The sequence below is a fragment of the Camponotus floridanus genome, unplaced genomic scaffold (assembly GCF_003227725.1).
Source record: "Camponotus floridanus strain SB8 unplaced genomic scaffold, Cflo_v7.5 scaffold17, whole genome shotgun sequence".
Lineage (NCBI taxonomy): Eukaryota > Metazoa > Arthropoda > Insecta > Hymenoptera > Formicidae > Camponotus > Camponotus floridanus.
In genome coordinates, this window is record NW_020229292.1 from 2386702 (window position 1) to 2411891 (window position 25190).

Below are 25190 nucleotides of genomic sequence, written 5' to 3' on the forward strand. Positions count from 1 at the left end.
GATGAAAATTCTGTGAAATTTTTTCAATTTACACAGGAATTCCTAGCCAGCGCATTGTAAGGATATTCCTATAATATCTTAACTTCAAATTTATATCGTCGACAAAATAGTTTTTCCATGGTACTTTGTCAAAACAAAAACCATTATGCCATATTCTTATGCTTGCTTTATGTATGTACATTTTATTAAAATTGATTTTTAATAAAATTGATTTTTAATAATGACAAAAGATCGATAAGAACGTAAAACAAAAGATATGCTTTACTTATCCTAATTAAAAAAGAGAAAATATAATTAAATTACTAGGGCAATGTTAAATTTAATTATATCTTAATCTTGAAATTTATGTCGTCCTTTATAGTCTCATAATGCTCCTATAATCTTATATTCTTATAATCATTATAAAAATTTTATAAACCCTTCCATAACTTTTGAATCCTTAGCATGTTTTACGTAATATATCCAGTATATTTTAACTTTTTAAAACGGGTAACATTCACTTTTCATTTTAATTACCAATTTCTGACAAGTTTCTGACATTCTATAAAACAATATTTCATCGAAATATAACTGTACAATTAACTAATAATCTACTTGTAGCATGTTTTTCTCTTATTTCTTTGTTTAAAATTTAAAATTACAAAGATTTATTATATCCCTAACAAATTATTTTATTATTCTTATTATTATTATATTTATTAATAATTATTGTTAATTTATGATGAAAATGCTTATTTATTGTTCTCTCTTCCACATTACGCTTTTAAAATAATAATTCAAATTGATCAATTAGTCTTTTCAATAAGAAACTAGTGATGGTATTTAATTAATATTACTTGACCTTACTAATTAAAACAATCATCAAACTATATTTATTCTTTGTGGAATCCGCAATGATTCGCGCAATGTTCTTGTCTCTGCTCTAATTAATAAAATTAAATACGAATAATATTGATCGACGATGAATATAATATTTTTCTGGAGTAACGCGAAAAGAAACAAGCTCTGCTAAACAATTTAAGAATATTTCGTCTGTAAAATCGATTGGAACAGAACTCGAATGTAATGCCATCGGACGTTAACAATGACGTCCGTCTTGAAATCATCGTTCAAGGTTCAATAGGTTGATCACTTGAGAATCGATTTTTCTAAATAAGTAATGTCATGGATATACTCGGTGGTACATACGAATCAAATGTGAATATCTCATACAATATATATATTTATGTTAATTTTCTGAACATATTTTTTCAAGTTGTGTATACTTTTATTTAAAATGATCATTGTATTAAAATCATTTTTATTTTGCATAAATTATTTATTAATTTAATATAAAATTTATTTTATTTTATTTGTCTAAAACGCTGCAATTTTATAATTTCTCTCTCTCTCTCTCTCTCTCTCTCTCTCTATATATATATATATATATATATATATATATATATATATCTGTATATGTGTGGGTGTGTATGTGTGTACATATACACATATATTAATATATAAAATAATGAAATCTTATTAAAAGTATTTTTAAAGCGTTAATATATAAAACATGGATGATTGAAAAAATCAGTCAAATTTTATAATTGTTCCTCAATTGTTTCTTTACAATTTTATCTTTACAAAAAAAATCTCAAACATGAATTATGAAAGATAACACATATAAGCAACAAATATAATCGTCTCTAAAAAACAATAGTAATTAATTTCAATTATAACCTGTTACATCGTATTTTCAAGTCTATTAAATACGCGCACCTTTCGATTCAATCAGCGATGACATGTGCGCATCCAGGTTTAATAATAGTTTAACCACCAATCGTAAGCCGCTCCAGAAATTGTATCGTAAAAATCCGCAAGATATCCCAGCACGTATATAAAAAAAGAGACACCATAACTCAGATCTATATCGGATATATAACTTTCCTCGCGTTTATTTTCGTGTCACGTTCGTGAAAACGTCAGAAATCTTACGGAAATTGTCGCTACAACGCAAATCACAACACGCGAAATTCATCTTGTCAATCTATCTTTGAACTCGTCACGCGAAATTTCGCTTCGATTAATGAAGTTGTACACCGCACGTGTTTCGCCACGTACGAAACACACGCCCGACGTTTATCCAACGGAGTCCCGCGCTTAAATGACGATGTACCGCGTCGTGAACGACGCTCACCCCTCGACGTGCCACCCCCCTGTCGATCGTCGGTGGTGCACATTGCTTATCCAAGAGTACATGGACGAAAACAAGCTCGCGACTTTGTTCGATGAAAACAAACTCATTATGATTGTTTTCGTATTCTCTTACATCGCATATATCCTAGCCATTTCAATCTTCCACATTTTGCAAACTTATTTTAATGCAATATCTTCGCTTTACTGTCAGAATAGTGTGCTTCATAATTTTTCTTTTGCAATTATAATATGTTCGCAATCATAATTCTCATCTCGTTAGTCGCAAATTAGTATTTAAATTAGACATATATTGCTTCATACACTCCCCTGAACTTATATATATATATATATTATAGCGTGTGTTTTCTATTTTCGTTTATGTAGACAATTTATAGGTAAACCTCACCTTTGGCCTTAATTATGTCGTAATGTACTGTGCATGTGACGTTTATGTTGCCTTTCGTTTTATTTGTTTTCGTCCGTATCAGTTTTCTCTATATGCTTTGACAATATCAGAAGCAATAATAATAACATAAAGATAAGAAACAAACATTACAAAACCTAAATCTCTAAATTGTACACGTAGTGTAAATAATACGAAACAATTGAAGCAAGTAAAACTGCAGGAATTTAAGACGTAATGCAATCTGTTTTTATAAGGAAAACTATATAATTTGCAATTTAAATAATTTCATGAATTTGTTTATATATTTTAATGTTATAAAACAACTGTAACTTCTTAATCCTTTTAATCAAAAAAATATTACAGGTTTTAGAAAACACCTTATATATTAATTATATTAATATTATTCACGTTATTGTATATGTTAATTAAGTTTACGTATTATGTTAAAGAATAATTACTATTAACATTTAATTAACATTTAATGATATAAATATTTATATCAATTAATGATATAAATATTTATATCAATATAAGTACACGTGTAAGTATGTGTTTAAGACTATATTATATGAGATATGATAAAAAATTGCTGCTTTATTCAATTTTTTTACTAAACGATAATATTTTATTTAAAAAATTAATTATATATTATTAAAAAAAAAATATCGATTTCTCTAGTAGATTATTATGCTGATTTTAAAAATATATTGCCCATAATTTATCTTGTAGCAAATTTAAAAAAAATAAGTAACAATTTATCGAACAGAGATATTTTGTGTTACATTATTTTTGTGAAACTTGCTAGAGAAAAGAATTATTATATGAAAAAAATTAATTTCACGTCTTATTAAATAATATGTTATTATAATCTTTATTTTTCGCTTTTTCATCGTTGCTGTCAGCTACTTATTGTAATGTAATGCAAAATCCATTAACAAAAACAATAGACGAACAATAAAATGTATTTCTTGCAAAGAAATTCTAGAAAATCTAGAAAATGTATATAAATATCTACGCAAGACGATTACAAAAGCATATGTGTCGAGATGTGTTGGGAGTTTCATCCTTCGCAATAACAATAATGTAAATCATTCCTGCCAATTTTCCAGAATGGCGGGAGAAAATTTAGAAAGCCTATTGGGACTACGTCTCAAAACATAAATATTGAGAATTATTGTGCCTATAAGCACGAGGTTTGAAGAATGTAAAAAATGGAGGACTCTCACATTAAAGATATGAAATATAAGACAAAATTATGAATATGACGTATCTTTATTTATTCTTCGTAACAAAATATGATATTTTAATAGTTTTATTTAATTCAATGTTTAATCTATATTTTCAAATTTTCTGTACTTATGTATCTCTGTCACAATACTCATCGTAGCCATTATTTGCACATAGAAAATTCTCCATTAATCTTAAAAAATAAAAAATAAAAAAGAAAAACACGTTTCCATTAAAGAATATTGGAAATGTTTATAGAAGGATAGAGCTCTCTCTCTCTCTCTCTTTCTTTCTCTTTCTCTCTCTCTTTCTCTCACGCTCACTCTCTTTCGTCCGAAAAGAAACTACAAACTCTTTTTGAATTAGTACTTAAGTGTATAAAGGAAGAAGTTCTCTCTTATCCTCCACTGTTCTTTTACGCGATTCTCTGATACCATTAAATTTACTTAAAAAAAAATTGTGAAACGATTTTCTGCGATGATGCTTTAAAGCTTACAATATATTATATAAAATTTTATACGTAAAGAATTATTCTTTTTTTTATCACAGCTTCTTAAGTAATTATAAAAATATAGTTTATGTCAGATTTTAATTTTTTAATATTTATAGTTAAAATCTTTTATATATCTATTGGAAACATTTAACTATTACAATATAAATTAGCAATACAAATATTTATCAGATTAATTAGAAAATGAAGAATATATTTTAATTATAAAGTATAAAGTATAAATGTGTTGATCATTAGTAAAAATATCTGATATTAATAAAATTATATCAAAATATTACAATTTGATTTTATATTAGAGTTTCTTAATATTTTGATATTTATTCGATATTATTTTCTTTCACTAGACTTTTTCTTTCTTTTCTTTGAAACATTGTTTCTAAGTTAAATTATGCAAAAAATTATGATCCGGATTTCTCACAGTTTGATATTTCTAACAAGAAGTGTTTAATATGTGCAAAACATTAAGTATAAGATTAAATAATAAAATTTATAAAATAAATTATAAAATATATTAAATCAATTAATGTAAATTTAACAATCATAATGCATGAATACTCAAATCTCTCAATTCGCCTGATTGAAGAGATTTAATGATTCTAGATGCTAAAATATTAATATATTCTAATTTAATTAATAATCGATTTCAGATATAGAAAAAAATCTAATTTTCTAATTTTCTTTCTCTTTCTCTGAAATATGTATCGGTATCTGATGGCATTCTATTTATGTCACATCTATATCTTTTCTTAATGTCATTGCATTTCATAAATACAATGCAGTGTCGCATGAAATGTCTTGATTGCATGACATCTAATATCAAACTGCCAATCTCTTCCAATATTTCTCTCAATATCTTTTCCAATATTTTTTGTAACAAGCATCTTTCACGTAATGTTGGTACATGTTTATTAATATATTAGAAATTTTATTAGTTTATAATAATATGAACATAATAATTCATAATTTTTAATTAATAAATATCTATATTATATACAATAAATATTACACATAAATATTATATAAATATTGTACATATTATATATAAATATTATGTATAAATATTATATATAATATTATGTACAAATATATTAACTTTAAACGCATATTATGTATTCTATTAGATATAAGCTTCTTTGTAACATTTTTAAAATCAATTAAATATAAATAAAGCAAAAATAATAATTACTTAAGCACTTGAAATAATATAAATAAAAAAAATTGATAAGATTCTTAATTTTGTAATCAAAAACAAAAAATTTCAAATAGATAAGCCAAACAATATTAAATTTTATAATCTAAAAAACAGAAAATAACTATAATTAAAAAGATAATTTACGTTGTTTTTTTCAAACAATGATTCATATACTTTCCGCAAACAAAAATACATCCGCAATCATTCGTAATCAATATAATGAATATTAAATAAAATACGAAATAAAGCAAGTAAATACACTGCAATCAACAATGTTATGTTTCATTTAAATAGAAAACCGAACATCGCATATATTTCCTGCGTAATAGTGAAACTTTTGTTACTCATTTCGTCGCTTGCGATGGTTGTGTTGAATCCATCCCGAACAACTCCTGATCGTAGGTCACGTCTAAAAGGGGAATGTCGCGGCGTGAATATAGAGTTTAATCGAATTCGCAAAATAAAGAACCTTGCAGTACCTAGCAATCAGGTCACTATAATACAAGGTGTCTCACTTTTCCTGCATCAAAACTTAGGAATAACTTCCTTGACAAATGCAAAATCAATTTATTACTAATGAAAATTTTGTGAAATTGTTAATTATTAAAAGAGATACAAGATTCAAAAAATTAAAATTCTTATCACATTTTAAAAGCAGATATATATATATATATATATATATATATATATACGTAGAAAAAATATTAGTCCTGTACATCCATATTTAATTAAATATACATTAATATTTATATACATAATATTAATATTATTTAATTATTTAATTGTAAATGTTTAATGCAAAAAGTTAAATTAAAAAGTTGCGATTTTTCTGATCAAAATTTCACTAGAAAACTCTCAAATTCACAATCAGCAAAAATATATCATTAAAATTTGATATAAGATAAAATATCCTCCTTAACTGAATATTTCTGAAAGTACTCTTGTTTCAAATTTATTCCAAAATTGTTATTAAAATAGAATTCACAATAATTCAAAACAACCTTTAAATAATAATCAGAATATTAAGATGAAAATAATTACATTTATGAATCTATTTGTCTTGAAATATTACAAGTGACGACTCGGACCTCTATAAGATTATTTAAATTTAAATGATAGTCAAAGGCATATTCATTTTTAACCCGAGAAATTGGAACACATATATTATATACTAAGCATAATTCTGTGAATGCAAATTGCTACAAGGACCATACGTAAACATCTGAAGTAGGCAATCAACTGAAGCATATTCTCAAAATACAATTTCAATTGAATACGCTCTATCGAAAGTGATTTTGCGGCGACTTACAAGTAGATAAATGTATTGAAAATACCATAAAGAATCTTTCTACTTATTCAAATAATATCAATTCATAATTATATATTACTATCATATACATGATGCAAATATTAAAAAATAAGATTAACCTTTTTAATTTTTTATGTGAATGTCAATCATCATTGAATGACACTGTTTTAAAACTTCAAGTCACGTCAAAAAATACGTATAAAAAATTTCATTATTATCAGACGTACGCGTTATGAAATACGTCGATTAAAAAGAGCCAGTAATTGATGTCGCTTGGAAAACGTAATGAAACAAGAAATAAAACATTAAGTATTGTGTAAAACTTTAAAAAAAGATACAACGTAAATGTACGAATGTTGAAAGAGAGGACATTTCTCAGAATATTGCCTATCGTATATAAATTTTTGAGTGGTTTGAAAAATTTAGGAAGGATTGGAAACATGTGAAAAAGTAATCAAGGTATTCAAAAATAGCTTTGATCGGATCTTGTCAAAAAGTGGGAAAAATTAATGAAAATTGATGCAAATGTAAAAATGTTAATGGAAGAATCCAACCACCTGCCTTATTCGCCTGGCTTAGTATTCTGTCTATTTCCAGAAATTTGTTTTGAGAATTCCAATGTAAATTCACTATAATAGCGGTCCAAGTAACTCCGGCAAGGATGCTTGAAATGATTCTGAAAGAGCTTTTAGAAACCAATTCACTCAATTGATCATATCCATTGTATCGATGCCGGAAGGACATATTTTGTGAATAAAATAAATTAATTTTGCCATCACAATATGTAGCTTCTCAGTCCGATTAATTATAATAGTCGCAACTTATTTTATTTATTTCTATTCGTAATTTTGTAAACAAAATTAAATAAATTGTTCGAGATTAACACTTTGCAATTATGTTATATCATTGTTTTTTAAAAATCGCTAATTTGTTAATAAAATAAAAAATTTAATAAATAAATAATAAAGTAGATAATAATATTAATAATAATTAAATAAATTAAATAAAATTTAATAATTAAATATATATACATATATCAAAAATATCATATAGAGAAGACCGGGGACAAAAGTAACAACATCACGAAAACAAGCCTCGTAATACACAATATGTTGAATAATTTGTATTATATAGTCAAACGCATACGCCTCGATTCTCTTCCTTTTCAGTAATTGTTGTAGAACGATCGCACCAATTGCACATGCAAGAGTGAAAAGTTATTTAGTGCAATTAGTGTATTTACATTATTGATCTAAGTATTTCTTGTTTTAGTTTTTTTGTATCTATGCCTAATTAAAGTGTATATATTGACGTAATTACTTGCCCGTGTATTCTTCTAAAATGTATTTATAAGTTTTTATAGTTAACTTGGCTAAGTCTTGCATCATATTTAGGTTAAAATGCTTTTATTTTAAAAAATGTGTTTGGGGACAAAAGTAACACGACACTCTGTAGACGAAAGTAACATGTTTCAATGTTTAAAGTATAAGGAGTGGTCCCATAACTGTACCAAAGGTGATTCTTATTACGTATATCATAATTGATTCAGAATAGATACCAATCTCTTTTGTATAAATAGTTATCATACAATTTTTACACTATTATTTAGAATTAAACTATTGTTTAGACTTAAAAAAGTACAAAACTGGTGTGATATTAAGTATAATTATTTTGTGATATTATTTATAATTATTTTGGTTAACAAAGATTATTTCTTTTAAGTTTTTTAAAGATGATAAAAATAAATATTTATTTTATTTTTTATTTTAATATAATGTAATAGAAATTTATAATAAAAGTTATCTTGCTTAATAAAAGATTATAATAAAAGTTTTCTTAAATCGAAAAAAGTCATATTTACTTTATTTTCCCGAAAATAAGAACTGATACTTTTATCCACAGACTATGTTACTTTCCCCGGCTTTCAGGACAAAAGTAACAATCGATGTACTTGCGAAAAACTATAATAACTCTTTAAATATTTATCGTTTGAGATTGAAACATAGGTATAAAAATAGAGCAGTAAATGGAGTTTTTTAACACATAATCTTTTTTTAATATCTCTAACAATAATTAATTAATGACCTAATATAAAAAATGTTACTTTTGTCCCCGATCTCTACTATATATATATATATATATATATATATATATATATATATATATATACATATCAAAAATATCACATACATAAATATGTTGAAGGAAGATTAAACAAAAATAAAATTCTATTCCCTCTTATAAATCATAAATTATACGAGAAATACGTATATACAATTATATAAAATATATAAATTACAACGTAACTATCTAATTTCCACGCATTATTAACTTGATGGTATATCACAAAGTAAAAAATGGATCATTTAACTTCATAAGGAAAGCGTCTGTTACGGAGTTTAAATCTCTCTAAAATTAACTCTGAAATCCCTGCGCTTCTCAGCTGACTCGAGTTAAATTACATTTAAATTTTAAGGACAATATGATGCCATCAAGACTTTAAGAAATTGTGATAAATATTACAGGTAAGAACAAATCTTCATTTTTCAAGAATACTTTCTATCATTTATAACAATTTAATGATTCTTCTGCTTCTCTTTATCAAATGTATATTGATGATAAATTTATAAATGGAAATATCAACTATAGAATTTCCTTTTGCCAGTGCATCATCAATAAATATTTGTAAAATTATTAAACACAACGTTCATAAAGAGAAGAATTAAGAGAAATTAAATAACACAATAAAGATTATTCAATTAAAAAATTTTGACGGAAATTATTTAAAGTGAAGTACGGAAAAAGTAACACAAAAATTAAGAATTAGTAATTTCAATACAATAAAAACATGTTCTTTTCATGTATTTTACGTCATATATAAGATATCAAGTTAATAACAAAATTTCTGGCACATTTTATAAGTCTATTTTATTATAATAATTATTTAATGTCAAAAAATTTATGTTTAAAGAAAAAAAAAAAAGATCTCTTCATTATTCATTTTTTCTTTTTAAATGTCATAATTTAAAAGATCAATCATAAAACATACATGTATATATATGTACAATATATTTCTATTTTTATTTTAAACAAAATGACTCCAAAACTTTTTATATTTATTATATACATATATATAAAAATACTGTAATACAAATTAATAACAAAAAATATGTAAAAAATAAATCTACTTGCTGCAGTTATAAAAACAAAAAAATTTAATTAAAAAATTTTTTGCTTTTAAGATATAATCGAAAAAAGTTTTATAAAAAATTATGTTATGAATTAATTTTTATCATACCTTTAAAATTATATTCTCTCTCACGAAGAGATGTCTCTATATGTCTCTATTATCTCCAGTTAACATGTTTTCTTTTACCGTTAGTAGATAATTTATTTTGACAGAGATTAAAATATATTTTCATTATAAAGATATTATTAAATAAATCATTGTAAAGATACTATCAAAAATATTCGGTTCTAGATAAATTTTTCTACCTATTCGGTAGAGAAATAAAACTAGAAATAATAAAAAAGATTTGACCAATCGTTGGTAACTAAGTTTATGATATCTACATAAATTGATTTAGAGAAAAATTTCTTTAGATAAGTAAAATACAAATTTTATATTATATATTATAACAATCTCATAATAATCATCATAACAAATTATTTACATAAGAGCTGTATCATTTAACGTAACAAATAAATATAAAAAAAATTATAACTCGACTCAAGACTCGACCATGTCTGCCATCGCAGCTAGGTAATACTTACTATAAGCACTCAATCGATAAAGTAAAAGTATCGAAAAATATTTGAAAACTATTATAAGAACAATATAAGGTATCAATACTTAACATCTCTTTTCATTAAAAATTAGTATTTCCGAAATCTTTTCATTAAGAAATATTATAAATATTGGCATTTTGCAGCATTCCTTCTATTTCTTGATCGAGATATCCTCGACGCATGGCTTCTCGAAGCAACCAAGACGCCGGCAACAACGACGGCTGATTTTGTCGATAACATGCGCCGCGACGTTACATAAACGTCAAACGTCGACACTTACATAATGCAAGACGTTCAAACGGCGAAGACAACAGCGCATAACAACGTAACGTGTAAACTGCCGATCGTGTAAGTGAAATATTTACAGGCTCATGTAATCAGACTCTTACGCGCACAAACGGCTGCGCCCTGCCCTCTCCTAGAATGCCGTTTATACCAAGGTAAGAAGCATCGTTTCGTAACGCGAGACTACGAGCGTTTCAAAGTCAGCGATTGTGCTGGTGTTTATGCGAATACATCGTGGGACTTGCGACAAGAGCCGATGGAAACCGGAACAAAGGTCCGATATGAGAGACGCATGAAATTAAGATATTTTGAATGGCTACAGGAAATAATGAAGATAAAGTGTCTATCGCGAAGGATTATTTTCTCATGTAACAGATGGCAAACATAAACAAAACATTTTGTTGTAGAGACTGAAAAATTCAAAATTAAATAATACGATTAAAAGATTTGATATAAAAGTGATGAGATAACTTCATAATTATGTTTATCTCAACTACAATTTTAGAAAATTGGCTACAATTTACGAACTGATTTCATTTTTGAATTAAATTAATTTACATAGCGTTGTAATCGCGATTATTCATCATTTATTATTGTAAAACGGCTGGAAGACTTAACTATTTAGCCTTCTGTCAGCTTCACATGTGATGATAAAGACAAAGCAAAGCAATAATGTTACGACAGCTAATTTGTCTTCCGAATAATGAGACATCAAATAGCAATCTCCATTCTCAGAATCAATTAAATGGATATCGCGAATTGTACAGCTTGAATTATGTACATCAGTAGCTTTTTTATTTAATTTTAATAAAGTACATGAGAAGCACGGAATAAAAAAGCATTCCTTTTAAGATTATTTTATTTGTGATAAAAATTAGAGACAATTTTTTTTTAACATTTTATTCTTTCAAAATCAATTTCACGCGAGAAGCTAATCAATTTAAATCAATGTTTGTGTATAAATGTTTATATCATCATAAATAATATTTATTTCATACATTTATTTGCTTATTTTTCTCTATTTATTTCTAATTATTAAAAAAAGGATATTATAATACTTTTTCTAATATAACTAAAAAAAATATTGGATATATATTATATAAAATTATAATTATTTTATATTTTAAACTGAATTTTTCAGTATGATAATGACTATTGCGTTCTTTTTTCATACCAGATATTTTTGTGCGTATTATTCATGCGAAATTAAAAGATTTACTGCCGAGAATCATGGGATGCATCAGCAAAGCACCTATTTCGATGCCAACGATCGTCGCCGGTAAATTTGCGCGCCCACGAGGCGCGCGTTCTTTTGCCGTTCTCTCATTCGAAATATCGGCAATATGTAATTCTTATCTTTTGCCCTCTCCCGCTCCCCTCTCCCCTTTCCTCCCCTCGTAATCCGCCTTACGTAATAACGGTAATGTAACCAAATGTATGTAACGCTTGCGTAAGATAGCCCCTACCCTACCTACGCGCCGAGCGTCGGCATAATCTATTGTTTGGCAATAGTTATGGTTCGTTGTGTAACGGACTAGTTAACGGAGGCGATCGATAAGTAATGCAGCATTGCGTCGTACAATGAAGTCGACATTGTGCGGAAAGATATCGACGTAGACAAATTAAGAAATAATAAGTTGCTCACTAATCGCTTTCCCGAAAAACAGTATTATTCTCTTATTTTTTATTAAAAAATATAACTGTAAATAAGCAGCACAAAATATAGATGCATCAAGATCTAATAATGTTTCGTCATTTCCTGATTAGATGAGCAACAGCGCTTGAACTTCGCTCAAGTTCGGAAACAATATAGAGAAATTATGTTAGTTCGTTGTGAAATACGCTCAAGATGCTACGGATCTAGATAAAGCTTAAAATTGAATACAATATCATCTTTCTTAATATTTCAGAATAGTATTGTTATCTGTTTAAAATAATTATAAAAAGAAAATCCTGTGAAAAATATTTAACATATTGTTTTATTTTAATTCTTAACTGATTATAATTATTGTTTAAAGCTGTACGTGTACTCTTCTAAGACACTCAAAATATATTGTATTAGATAAAAAATTATTTAAACAATTGAAAAGATTAATCTGCCTAGTGGGCAGTTGCCTAGCGTTATGATTTTAGCGCATTAAATGTAAAATCTCATTTATATTCTAAATGTAAAATTATTCTCTAAATGTAAAATCTCATTTATATTCTATATTTATATTTTCTTCTCCCTATCATCAGGCTCGATATTCAAATTTATTGAAATAAATTCGTCTCACAAGTGTGTAAATTAATCATTTAGAAAACAAGATGAACCAAATGTTTAACCATATATTTAATGTTAATAAACTGAAATTTTTAATATTACAATTATTAATAATTAATCATCTAAATATATATAATAAGTTAAATTTTATTTCGTTGTCTATACAAAATCCAAGTATTATATATTATATATATTGCAGCAGCCGAAAGGCAACATATGTTTCATAAAATTATTCCCTTTATTCCTTCTCTTTCTCTCTAAATAATAATTTTAACATTTACATATTTCGATTGAATTTAAATGTGAATTAAAATATCTTTATATATCTATAATTTTTAGTTAATAGCGTTAAAATATGAAACGATCATCTCTTGATGGGTTTCAATGAGTCATCTAGAGAGCCGATAGAAAATCGTGTCCACGAATCGTCACGATTGTGGCTCGTCGATCCTACTTTTTCACAGGCTCACACGACAGTTTGTCACGACATAATCAATTTGCGGTGGTACGTAACGAAAATTTAATGAGCTTTATTATTATCTGAATGAGAATCACGTAATGCTCTCGCAATAAGCGTTGCGGGGGCATAATATGTAACTTCTCGTAACCGCTCAAACGACACACATCGTGCGATTATTTTGAAATCATTCGTAAGTGAACATATGTATATATCTTAAATATATATAATAATAAATATATAATAATATACCAATAATTATTTGTTACCCTTAAACGTGCATACGAAATAATTGCATTTAGAATTAAATATATTTATAGGGAAAAAAAGAAACAAATTTAAAAATAATAAGATTAATTTTAGAAACCTGTTACAAAAATTTGCGGCCAGCGAATTTCCACAATTTACAGTATTTAATAACAAATTGCGAAGCTCGTCTGTTAACAAAACGTAAATCTCTCTCGTGATAGCCTTCTAATATTGATAAAGATAATGCAAATTTTTATATTAACGTGAGACATTCGACGAGATGATTATGTAATCATCAATTACAGCCGGAATAACAATTAAAGTCGCATTCTGTACATTTGTAATTGCATCAACCAACGCAACTATAAATATCACATCTTGGATATACAGTTATAATCTTTGGATCGTTTAATCTAACTGATACATACGACTGTAGCTATGGAATAAAATATCGATACAAGAGAACCTTATGGCGATCTTTAACCTAAGGATAAACTTTTCTTCCCTAGGATCGTAATCCTGACAGCGAATTGCATTAATACATCGCGATTATCGATAAATCAAGTGTTATAAACCAATAATTGATATTTTTTTCAATAAATCATTTTTACCAACAAATGCAATTATTTCGATTATTTAAAAGCTGGTAAATTCGCAGTAGAAGAGCTATAAAATTGAATATCGATGTTTAGAGTAGTCTAATCGGATTATGTAAAAGTCGTGTTTGTTCGGTCAGTTTAATTTGCATCGCGATGGCGTTAAACTAATTACTTGAAACATTACATCGAACAGCATAAACCTCAATTTCACAATTAATCATGTGTGCATTGCAACAATCTTGCAGTTTGTTTAACAAAATTTAAAATATAGGCATTTCTCTCTCTCTCTCTCTCTCTCTCTCTCTCCCCCTCTCTCTCTCTCTCTCTTTCTCTAAAAATAATGTATATATTTTTACGTTATTTAATCTGTTTCATTAATACTATTTATTTATATAAATGAGGAATTTGTATGCAGAAAAATATACATATCAATAAGTTTATTTAAAAGAATGATATTTTCGGTAAATTATTTTATATCAATTAGAATTTATTAGATTCATCACTTATAATATTCATTATCTTGTTACATTAATTATTCACTTTTTTTCTAATTTTAATATACCAGAAATGTTTATAGCAATATTTAGCAATATCTCTCTAATAATTATATATTTAATTATTATTCAATCAATTTGTCATTCTGCGTTCAATGACATGCATATTATATTTTCGTAAAAAAGATTGTTATAAAATACGCAAAAAGTTTAACATTCTAGAAAATGTAAATAAAAGTTTATGATATAATAAATTCTGCATTTAATTGACGTAAAATCGTAAAAATAAATCATATGACGTAATACGACAATCATGGAATTTTTTCAATAACTTAAAAACATTCATATTTTTTCAACATTTAAAAAAAAACTGGATTTTAAATTTTTAGATTTATTACAAATATAAAATTTATTTAATATTGATTTAACATTAATACGTAATTAATATGTCATTAATATTAATGTTGATTTTATATAATATTGATAATATAATATTGATTTTAATTTTCAAAATTTTATAAAGATGCAAATTATGCAAAGAATTACCATAAAGATGCAAATCTATATATATATAATCTTTCTCCACAATAGTTTCTTTCACTATAGTTTAATATCTTATATATTTTATATCTTTCTTTCTTTCACAATAGTTTAATATTTTATATTTTAATTCTTATAATTTAATATCTTATTTATTCTTATCTATCACTTAACGAGAAACAAGATGATTTCAATTTTCAACTTTAGATATATTTTAGTATTATAGATTTATAAATTAAAATTCTATTAAAGTATAATTAATAATAATTGATTTACAAAAGATTTTATTAAAGTATAATTTAAAATTAAAATTAAAATTCATTAAGAGTTCTTTGTTTTTAATATTAAATATTTTTTGTAATGATATCGCGTGCTCAGAAAAGATTTATCATGGAAATTATAGATATTTGCACAGTTTGCAATATGTTATATTCTATTGTAAGAGAGTGCGCCTGTTCACGCGCTCACACGGTATCTCACGCATCGATGGCACGCGACAGACAGCGTGCGCAATATGCGATTTTCTCTTTTATTTCTTTTGTCAGTTAATCGACGGAAGCATCCATGTATCTTACGTCTTTATACCCTACATTCACATTATTTACGTAATCATTTATCCAAAGATAATTTAGAGATAGATTCTCGGATTGTGAAATACATGTTATGTATAAAATTATTCGAAATTTACAAATCGAGAAAAGGTATATTTATGAAAAATTCATGAAAAATATTCGTGGAACAATAAGAAGAATAAACTTTTGTTACCAAAAAAAAAATTGTGTAACCGTTATCGCTATTCACGCATCTAGGAAATAACAATGAAATACAATATGGTAATTTATTCTCCTTAGTAGGATACATCGATTTAGTTGCCAAGTCGCGGATACTTTCACGTATGGATTCCAGCCATCATTGTAGCAAGCTGTAACCGTATCATGCCTTTAGCTTCGATTGCCATAAGTATGCAAGTTGCACACGTGTATAAGCATGCATCACGCGTTTTTATTATACACTACAGGTTCTCTTATAGCACTGCGAGTAAATGTAAATTTAAATCTAATAAAACACGTATTTTTAAAATTAATAAAAGAATTTAATAAATGTATTTAAACTCAAATTATTTTATTGTTTAAGAAGCTTAAAAATGATTCTTTAAATGCCCTCTATATATGACTTATATATATTTGAAGAAGTTTTCTTTGGAGTACGTAAATATTTTTATATATCTAAAAAAATATTACCTCTGTAATTGTACGCTTATATGAATTAATATTTTAATCAATATTTCTTATTTTCTTCAATATTTCTCATTTCTTCTAATTTTTATATTTTGTAATATTAATTTTTTAATTTGTTATATTTTGTACTTTTTTTGTAATCAGATACTGTTGTATATTAAATTATTTCTTATAAATTTTGCAAAATTGATTCTCTTATGATTTAAGTATGGAATAAATATGCTAAAATTGCCAGAATTTACTACATGATCACATTTTTAAATGCTATTCTTGCCACACAAAACCGTTTCTTATATAATCTTATGTAAATTTTCTATTACGCTATATGAATTCACAGCATTACATATTACGACATTTCACGCGAAGTATTTTTCTCCCAAAAATCATGTGCACGCAATTTTTAGACACACTTACATGCTATAATGATTCGAGTGTAAACGAGCTCAATAAATGTGAGGCCATGCACGTCGTAAAAAAGATTTAACGTTCCAAACGACGCGTGAAATCTTGCTGTTTTATTGTCGAGGTTCAAATCCGTCTTTAATGCGAAACAGCCGAATTTTATACAACAGAAGCCAAGCGTAAAAAAAAACTAATAAAAATAATTTATGTCATTTATATTAAAACTAATTTATATCATTTAAATATAAAATTTAATTTTATGTTAATTAATAATGTTAATAATGTAATTGTGCTTTTTATCTATAATCATACCAATGAGAAAAGTAACTAACTATTGTTTAGCTTTAAATCATTGTAAAAGAGATGCATGAATTATTAGTTATATAATAAAATTAAAAATTTGAAACCACAATAGTTGAAATTAGTATTTGATTTTTTTTCATAAAAACCTTTCAATTGTTTGATCAATCGCATTGCAAACATAAATGGGGAGAGAGAAAGTGACTGTGGTTGTATGAAAAGAGGGTAATGTTAATCGTGCGTGTGGGAATCCATTAGTAAATAATTATATTTCACAATGATTAGCATATCTGGAGCAACATGATTATGCGATCATATTCAGACTGGGAACTATAAAGTCTCAATATGAATGTGATTTCACACATATTTAAAAATATTATATAATATCATAAAAAGATCTTTGTAAAATTATACTATCTTTGTTTTAAAAATTATGTACCTAAAAGAAGATTTTCATTTGGCAAAATTAATTAATTAACAACGTTTTGAAAATTATATTTTTAACAATATGTATAGGCATAGCACAGTCATTTTTCTCGCTTTCTGATAATATAAGCACGTTATAAACTATTATTAATTAATACAAAATTGAATTTTAAAATTAATATTGACTGCAGAGAAAATTATAAATCATGTTGCACAATAAAATTCGTGTATTTAATGTTCGGAAAAAATATCTGATAAATTTTGATAAATGCTCAAGAGATATTCTTTTATATATTTTAAGTATCAAGTAAAAAATATATATTTTAAATATCAAATGTAAAATATATCTAAAATTACCTTCTATTATAACATAAAATACAATCTTAAACCACGGTCTTTTAAGAGTGTTCAGACTGCAGCAGGCTACACTTTAACAATGTTTATGCTTTTCATGCGCTATGTAAACATATATAGTTTATTGTTTACTTATTAAACGATTAAGAATATTTCACACAACATAAAAGCGTCAGCTCAACCAATCATCACAAATTTTATTGACGATTCATCGCCAACAGCTAAACATTATTTACACGAGACTTTCAAGTACCAATAGAAAAATGCATTATGCGCAACGATGATTACGAAGCGATTGATTACAAAATCACACGACGCGAAAATTGTAACGTGCACGCAACAAAAAATCATGCTGCATGTTTATGCCAATAAACACGCTATGAGATTGAAGAGATAACAACTTTAAAATTCTCTTTCAATTGCAGCATTATAGAAAGAAATTATATATATATATATATAAACGTACACATGGAAGGTAAGTAATTTAGAGGTATCTAAGTATTTTATCTTTAAATTAAAAATTAAGGCAATTATAAAACTTCAAATTAAAAAATTTTAACTAATTAAAATTAATTAAAATTAATTAATTTAATTTTTTGATGTATCCTTTCTCTCTTTCTCTTTCTCCTATTATTTATTTAAAATATCTTTCATTATTATCTTGCTCTTAAAAAGAAAATTTATTTATAAATTATGTGTTTAGATAAAATATATAAGATATATTCTTTTAATGTTTTATGTACATTTTGAATGTTATATGTTATATATTAAAGTTTATATGTTAAGTTTTCAATCAATATGTTAATTTATTATGTTAATTTATTATGTTATGTTTGTATATGTTTATTTATTATTATGTATATTATTTTTAACACTAGAATGCACTTAATTTTAATGAGATTAAAGTAACATTTATTATTTATTTACATAAAAAAATATCTATTTTAATAAAAAGTAAATATATATAAAATAAAAAAAATATATTTACAAAAAATGTCAAGTTTGTGGACGGAAAAATATTTATTATGTGACATATTGGTAAAAAAAAGAGAGAAAAATTATTCATCTTATGAATATTTATAAACGATGCATTTATAATGAAATGAACTAATCCATTTTATAGTAAGTCATTGTATAGTTACGTTCGATTTATTGCCGTTCTGGATAATCATTTCAGAGCGCCATATTCACGTCATGCTCACACATGTCGACTTCCGTTAATTTTTAACGACCGCCATTTCCTGTCTTCCTGTATTCTAATATCGCAGCGCGTAATGTATTACACATTTAGATGAATTTTTCATGCATACACGTTTTCAAAATCAACTGTCATAAAAGCACTTAAATTGATCGTTATTTTGTTCGATATTCATCATGTTCCTGCGCTTTGTTATTGTTTAAAATGCTACGTCTGCTCGTTAATGTAAGCGACTATTTTTGCACACTTATGCAACGATTATAGGATCTCCATACCGCGTTTTATTACACATGCATTGTGCAACTATTAGCTGGAATATAACGTGTATCACCCGCTTCTAACACGTTATATAATCTGTGACAAACAAATTTATTTTTACATCTTAATCCACTTAAATATATGTGCTACGAAATGTATAAAGTATTAGCAAAATGTGTTAGGTACATTTATTTATAAATAATACAAAATCATATACTCGTATATTCTGAATTACAAAAAAACACGGTTTAAAAAAAGTAAAAAAGAATTTGACGTTTCTATGATTCAACAAAATATTAATTTTATTAATTTAAGTTATAATACTACGTATTAAATAATTTATTTGAACAGAATCTAAAAAATAAAAGTGAAACATGTACTTTGCTAAAAATATCCTTAAATTAGGTTTATATTGCAATGCAAATTTTTATATGATCAATTTTTATTTTTATATCAATAGAGAATAATTCTCTCTATTGATTAATAATATCTAACAAACAATAATAGTAATCTTGTAATTTTGATATAATAATTTACAAAAATAAAAGCATAAAAACATTACAAAAAATTAGTGATCTTAAAAGTCTATCACTTTATTAACAAATCTAATCTGCTCGTTATCTTTGTAATATAATTGAATAAGTGAATTTTCTGGAAATTTTCTTATAATTCCTAAATATTGCGAGTCCTAATAAAACTATCCAGTTATAAACCACCGATTTTCTAGCGCCATGATTCCGTGTCGCTCTGCTTACATCGAATCGGCGAACTGCGAAAACATCGCCGCAAAATTCTACGATTTATAGTGAGATTTAACGTTGTGCTCGGTGGCACTCATTATAACGCTAAAATTCAAAACCACGCAATATACAGCAACATAAGAGTCGTTAAACGCCTTAATGATCATTGCATAACATGACTTCATAACTATATAATCTTACATAATACCGCATTAAGTTATATGTATATGTTACGATGTCGCGAATTAAATGGATTCTATATATTTTAAAGGGAGAATCAAACGCTTTTTGTATCAAACATAAGAAGTATCCTTTTCATACATTTTTATGAAGAAAAGTAGTAATTTATGTGACCTGAATAATTTATGGCGTATACCTACAACAAAAATTAGTTGTAAGAATAAAATTTAATTTAAAATTTAATTGTCGAGAGAGAAAGAAAGATAAAGAGACACAGAAAGAGAAAAAGAAAAATAAATAATATTAAAAATTTATTGATATATATTTATATCGAAATATATATTATATACTGATTATAAATTTGTTCTATTCTTATATCTCATTCTTAAAATTATTATAAGACACCAAAGAAATTTCTTTTAAGATAGTTATTTATATACTTTTTAGTTTTTATTGCTCAATAATGCTAAGACATTAGATTACTTGGCTTGAAAAATCCTTAATTTAATTTAACTAAAATTAAAAACACAATTTTCTCATAATTGCAAAATTTCATTATACTTCATTTCTTTAAAAATTGAGAATTAAATGTTTTCAAAAAATTTTTTTTATATACGTAACAATCCAATATATGATCTGAAACTACGTTTGAAGCTTTGTAAAGCCTCGCATAAATTTAAAATATCCTGTATCGTCTGAGCATTACAGAATATTGTTTCCTCAAATTATTAAATAGCGCGTCAAATTATTAAATAGCGCGTCAAAAGAGGTGTCAGATGTGACTAACAGATAATTGTACCGTTTCCGGTGTAACATCGTCAAAATCTTTCCTTTTTTTCTTTCGTCTTTTCAATTGTGACCAGTTACATCGCTCTTGCGCACTCCGTGGACAACTAAAGTAAAGCTCATCTCTCGTAACGTCTAATTCGAGACGTTACTCAACGCGTCAAAGTTACGTGACAGGTCGTTCTATAAAGGCGTTACAGCGTCGCTCATTATGAATTCGTCGAATCAAGAGTGAAACGCAATGACATGCCGCGAATATCTGCGGACGTTGTGCATCCTGGTGTTTTCTCCGCTTGAACAAGACATTATTATATAAGATGCATATGTATCCGTTTCTGATTAAAGATTGGTGAGTGAATCATCCGATCAGCCTCCTTCGAACAAATCCATTCAGACGTGATCAGAGATCGAAATATGACCTAAATTATTCATTATTACAAACGTTATGGTTTCCTATTGACATCTGATAATAATGAAAGCACTGATAAGTGTTTTAATTTGTGTAAATGACATCAGAGATGTAAGAATTTAAATAAAACAATTATAAATATAATTATAAATAATAAAAGTATGAAACAAGAAGAAAAAAAAGAGAGATAAAATATATTGAAGATATATAAAATTACAAATAATAGTAATATAATATAATACAATTTATAAATTGTTTTATAATTTATAAATTGTCGGATCAAATATCGTGATATATTCGATTAAACAACGTAAATATCTCAGTTTTCAACTCTAGAAAATTTAAAATACAAAAATACAATTAAAAAATACAAAATTAAAAAATACAAAAATTTCGAATGCACTTTCTCCCCATACATATATACGTTTAAACTTATTAATCTAAAAATAAAAAGTAAGAAATAGTTTAATTTATACTTATATTTGCATGATTTCACGATTCAAGCATCTTCCAAGAAATTAATATTTGAATAATAGACGTATTATCTTATTTGCGTTTTTAATTGATTGAAATTGAATGAAATTTGAAATTAAACGTGTTTTCCGTGTAAGTATAAATCATTTGATTGTTTATACATATATTGCAATTTCATTGATAAATACGATCCGCTATAATCTCTCTTGCAAAATTAATAGAAATTGCTTTATAGTCTTCCCGCAAGACAGATCGAGCTCCATTATAGTAATAGATGAGAAATGCAGCTTGCACACTCATTAAACGTTAATAATGGTACGGTTAAAGCAATCTCTCGACTACATCTCGAAAAAGCCCGCAAAAAGCCGATCGATTCTTATGTAACGGTTATAGATAACATTATTATCGCGTTCCATCGTACGCTCGAATAACTAGTTTTTCCAATCATTATTTCCGGTACGAATACAAATCTTTTCGGATAATTTAATTCGAGAAGATTTATACTCGATCCAATCGTCATGTTTAGAAATTTTTCCAAAAAATCATGTACAGATATTATCCAATCTTATCCACTTTAATTTTTAATTATAAATTCTTTGACGAATTTATATTTAATTACGTCGATTTAGGAAAAAATTAGGAAAACTATCGCTTACAATATTTTTCATATTTGTCGTTTATACAATTAATTTACTAAAACAATAATTTCTTAAATATATTTGTTGAAACAATAATAATTTATTTTTTCAAATTTAAAAGTTCATTATTAATATTGTAGCCATTAAAAAATAAAAAAAATTAATTCTTTAAATTATTTCTTTATTTTTTTCAAAAATAAAACTCAATTGCACATTTCTTTGCATTTCTTTTGCACTGCCCGATTTGGCATTCTATGCATCATACGCGTTTCTTTATTAAACGTGCCGTACCTCCACATACACACATCTCGAAACCTGCAGCCGTGCCGGACTGCAAATTGCAGCGGCGAGATGTTGCGCGCTGTTCGCTTGACAAAGACAAATGGCAGGCACGTTTAGTCAGTAGGGGATAATTTACCGAAAGATATATCGAGAATTTGAAAAACGAGTATGTGAAAAAAATAGAGAAAAGGAAGCATAATGTCGCGACATGATATACTACGTACGGATAGTTATGAAGTATATATTGTATCTTCTCTCTTTCTCTCTCATTGATAACAACAGACACAAACTAAAAAGCGAGGGTAACTTCGAAGAAACAAAAAGTTAATGAGATATTAAAAATTCAATACATATCGGTAAATAGAAAAATAAATAAAAATGAATAAAAATTGAAAACACATAAAATATATAAAAATAAAATATTTTATAATTCGATAAATTTATAATGTCTATTTAAATATTTCTGAAATTTGTGGTAAATCTCTGCTTTGCATAATAATTTATTTTAATAAAGATTTAAGCTGCAGATTTTGAAAACCTTGACAAATAAAAATTTGTTCGCTATTTGTATAATTGCTTTTTTATCTCACATTCTACTATAGATATATTATTTCGTTGAAAATCGGCCATAAATTTATTAGTATATACATCATGCAATAATTTAATCATCATTTTAAATTTGCTGGACAACATTTAACTTTTAGATAAGATAAGAGTTAAATATTATTTTTAGAAGAAGCTTAAAAGTTACCAAAGAATTACATTAAATTGACATAACGAAGATATCGCGAGAATTGGAGTGTCCAGATGTTGAATTTAGGCTTCAATGTAGATAAAAGAAAGATTAGAATTAATTATTTCCAAAACAAAAGTACTGTAAGAGCGCCCAAAAAAGTGAGCATATATTAATCGCGTTATCTGCATTTAATGCACATAAATCATGAGTAATTGTAAATGCGTTAAGTTACATGGGAAACTTGTAAGATGAAGCCCCGGAGGTGTGATAAAGGTCGCGAGCGGGTGGGAGTCAAACGGCCGATAGATCATTTATAACTAATTAAATCCTTTCGACATTCGACGTAGTCGTCAAGGATAAAGCTGCCGGGGCAATGTCCTATGGGATTCATTTGCGTAATGACGATGTAACCTTTCTATTATACCAACTAAGGCTAGTAACTGAAAAGGTCGATTCTAACTGCGCAAAATTGTAACGAGACGAGCAATAAGAATATAGTTTTTTTTTTCGAAATCACTTAAATAAAATACAATAAAAAATGTCACGGCAAGAATTTAATGTGTTTGTGTCGAATAAAATTATTAGAGTTAGAGAACACTTTCAAGATGAAATTTTAAGATGTTATTTTATTACTTTTTTTGATTTTTTAATATTTTTACAAATATTTTTAATATTTTTAGAATATATCATAAAGTGAGATATAATTATGAAAATGTAACTCGTCTTCAATATTGATTGTAGCGAATTTTTTTGAACATTTCCAAATATTTTAAGCAATAGTAGGTTGAGGATGATCATATATCAGATTCTACTTTAGACATCAGGACACCAAGGACTACTTGAGGCAACGTCTTGCGCCAGTTATATAAGACAGCAACGCAACGTGACCGTGAATTTATCGATTCTCTCCTTATCATCGATCGGCTACTTTGATATTTCGTTTGCAGATTTGTCCCGTCCGACTATAAAAATATCTCCATGTGTGTGGCAAAAAAATATTTTATCCCCATGGAAATAATATTACGTGATGGTACGACATTTTGAAATAAATCGTATATAATCTTTAAATATTTAAAATATCGTACTCTTTGTCTGTTCATCCTGACAATCCTGTTCAAATATCCATTTTTAATATTCCATTATATATTAAATCATTTATTTTTTTCAAAGAAACTTAACAAAAATCTTATTAAAGTATTATTTAATTTTTTCTTTTTATACTTTATTTTTTACTTTTTATCTTTTTTCTATCTATACTGATAGACTAGTTAAA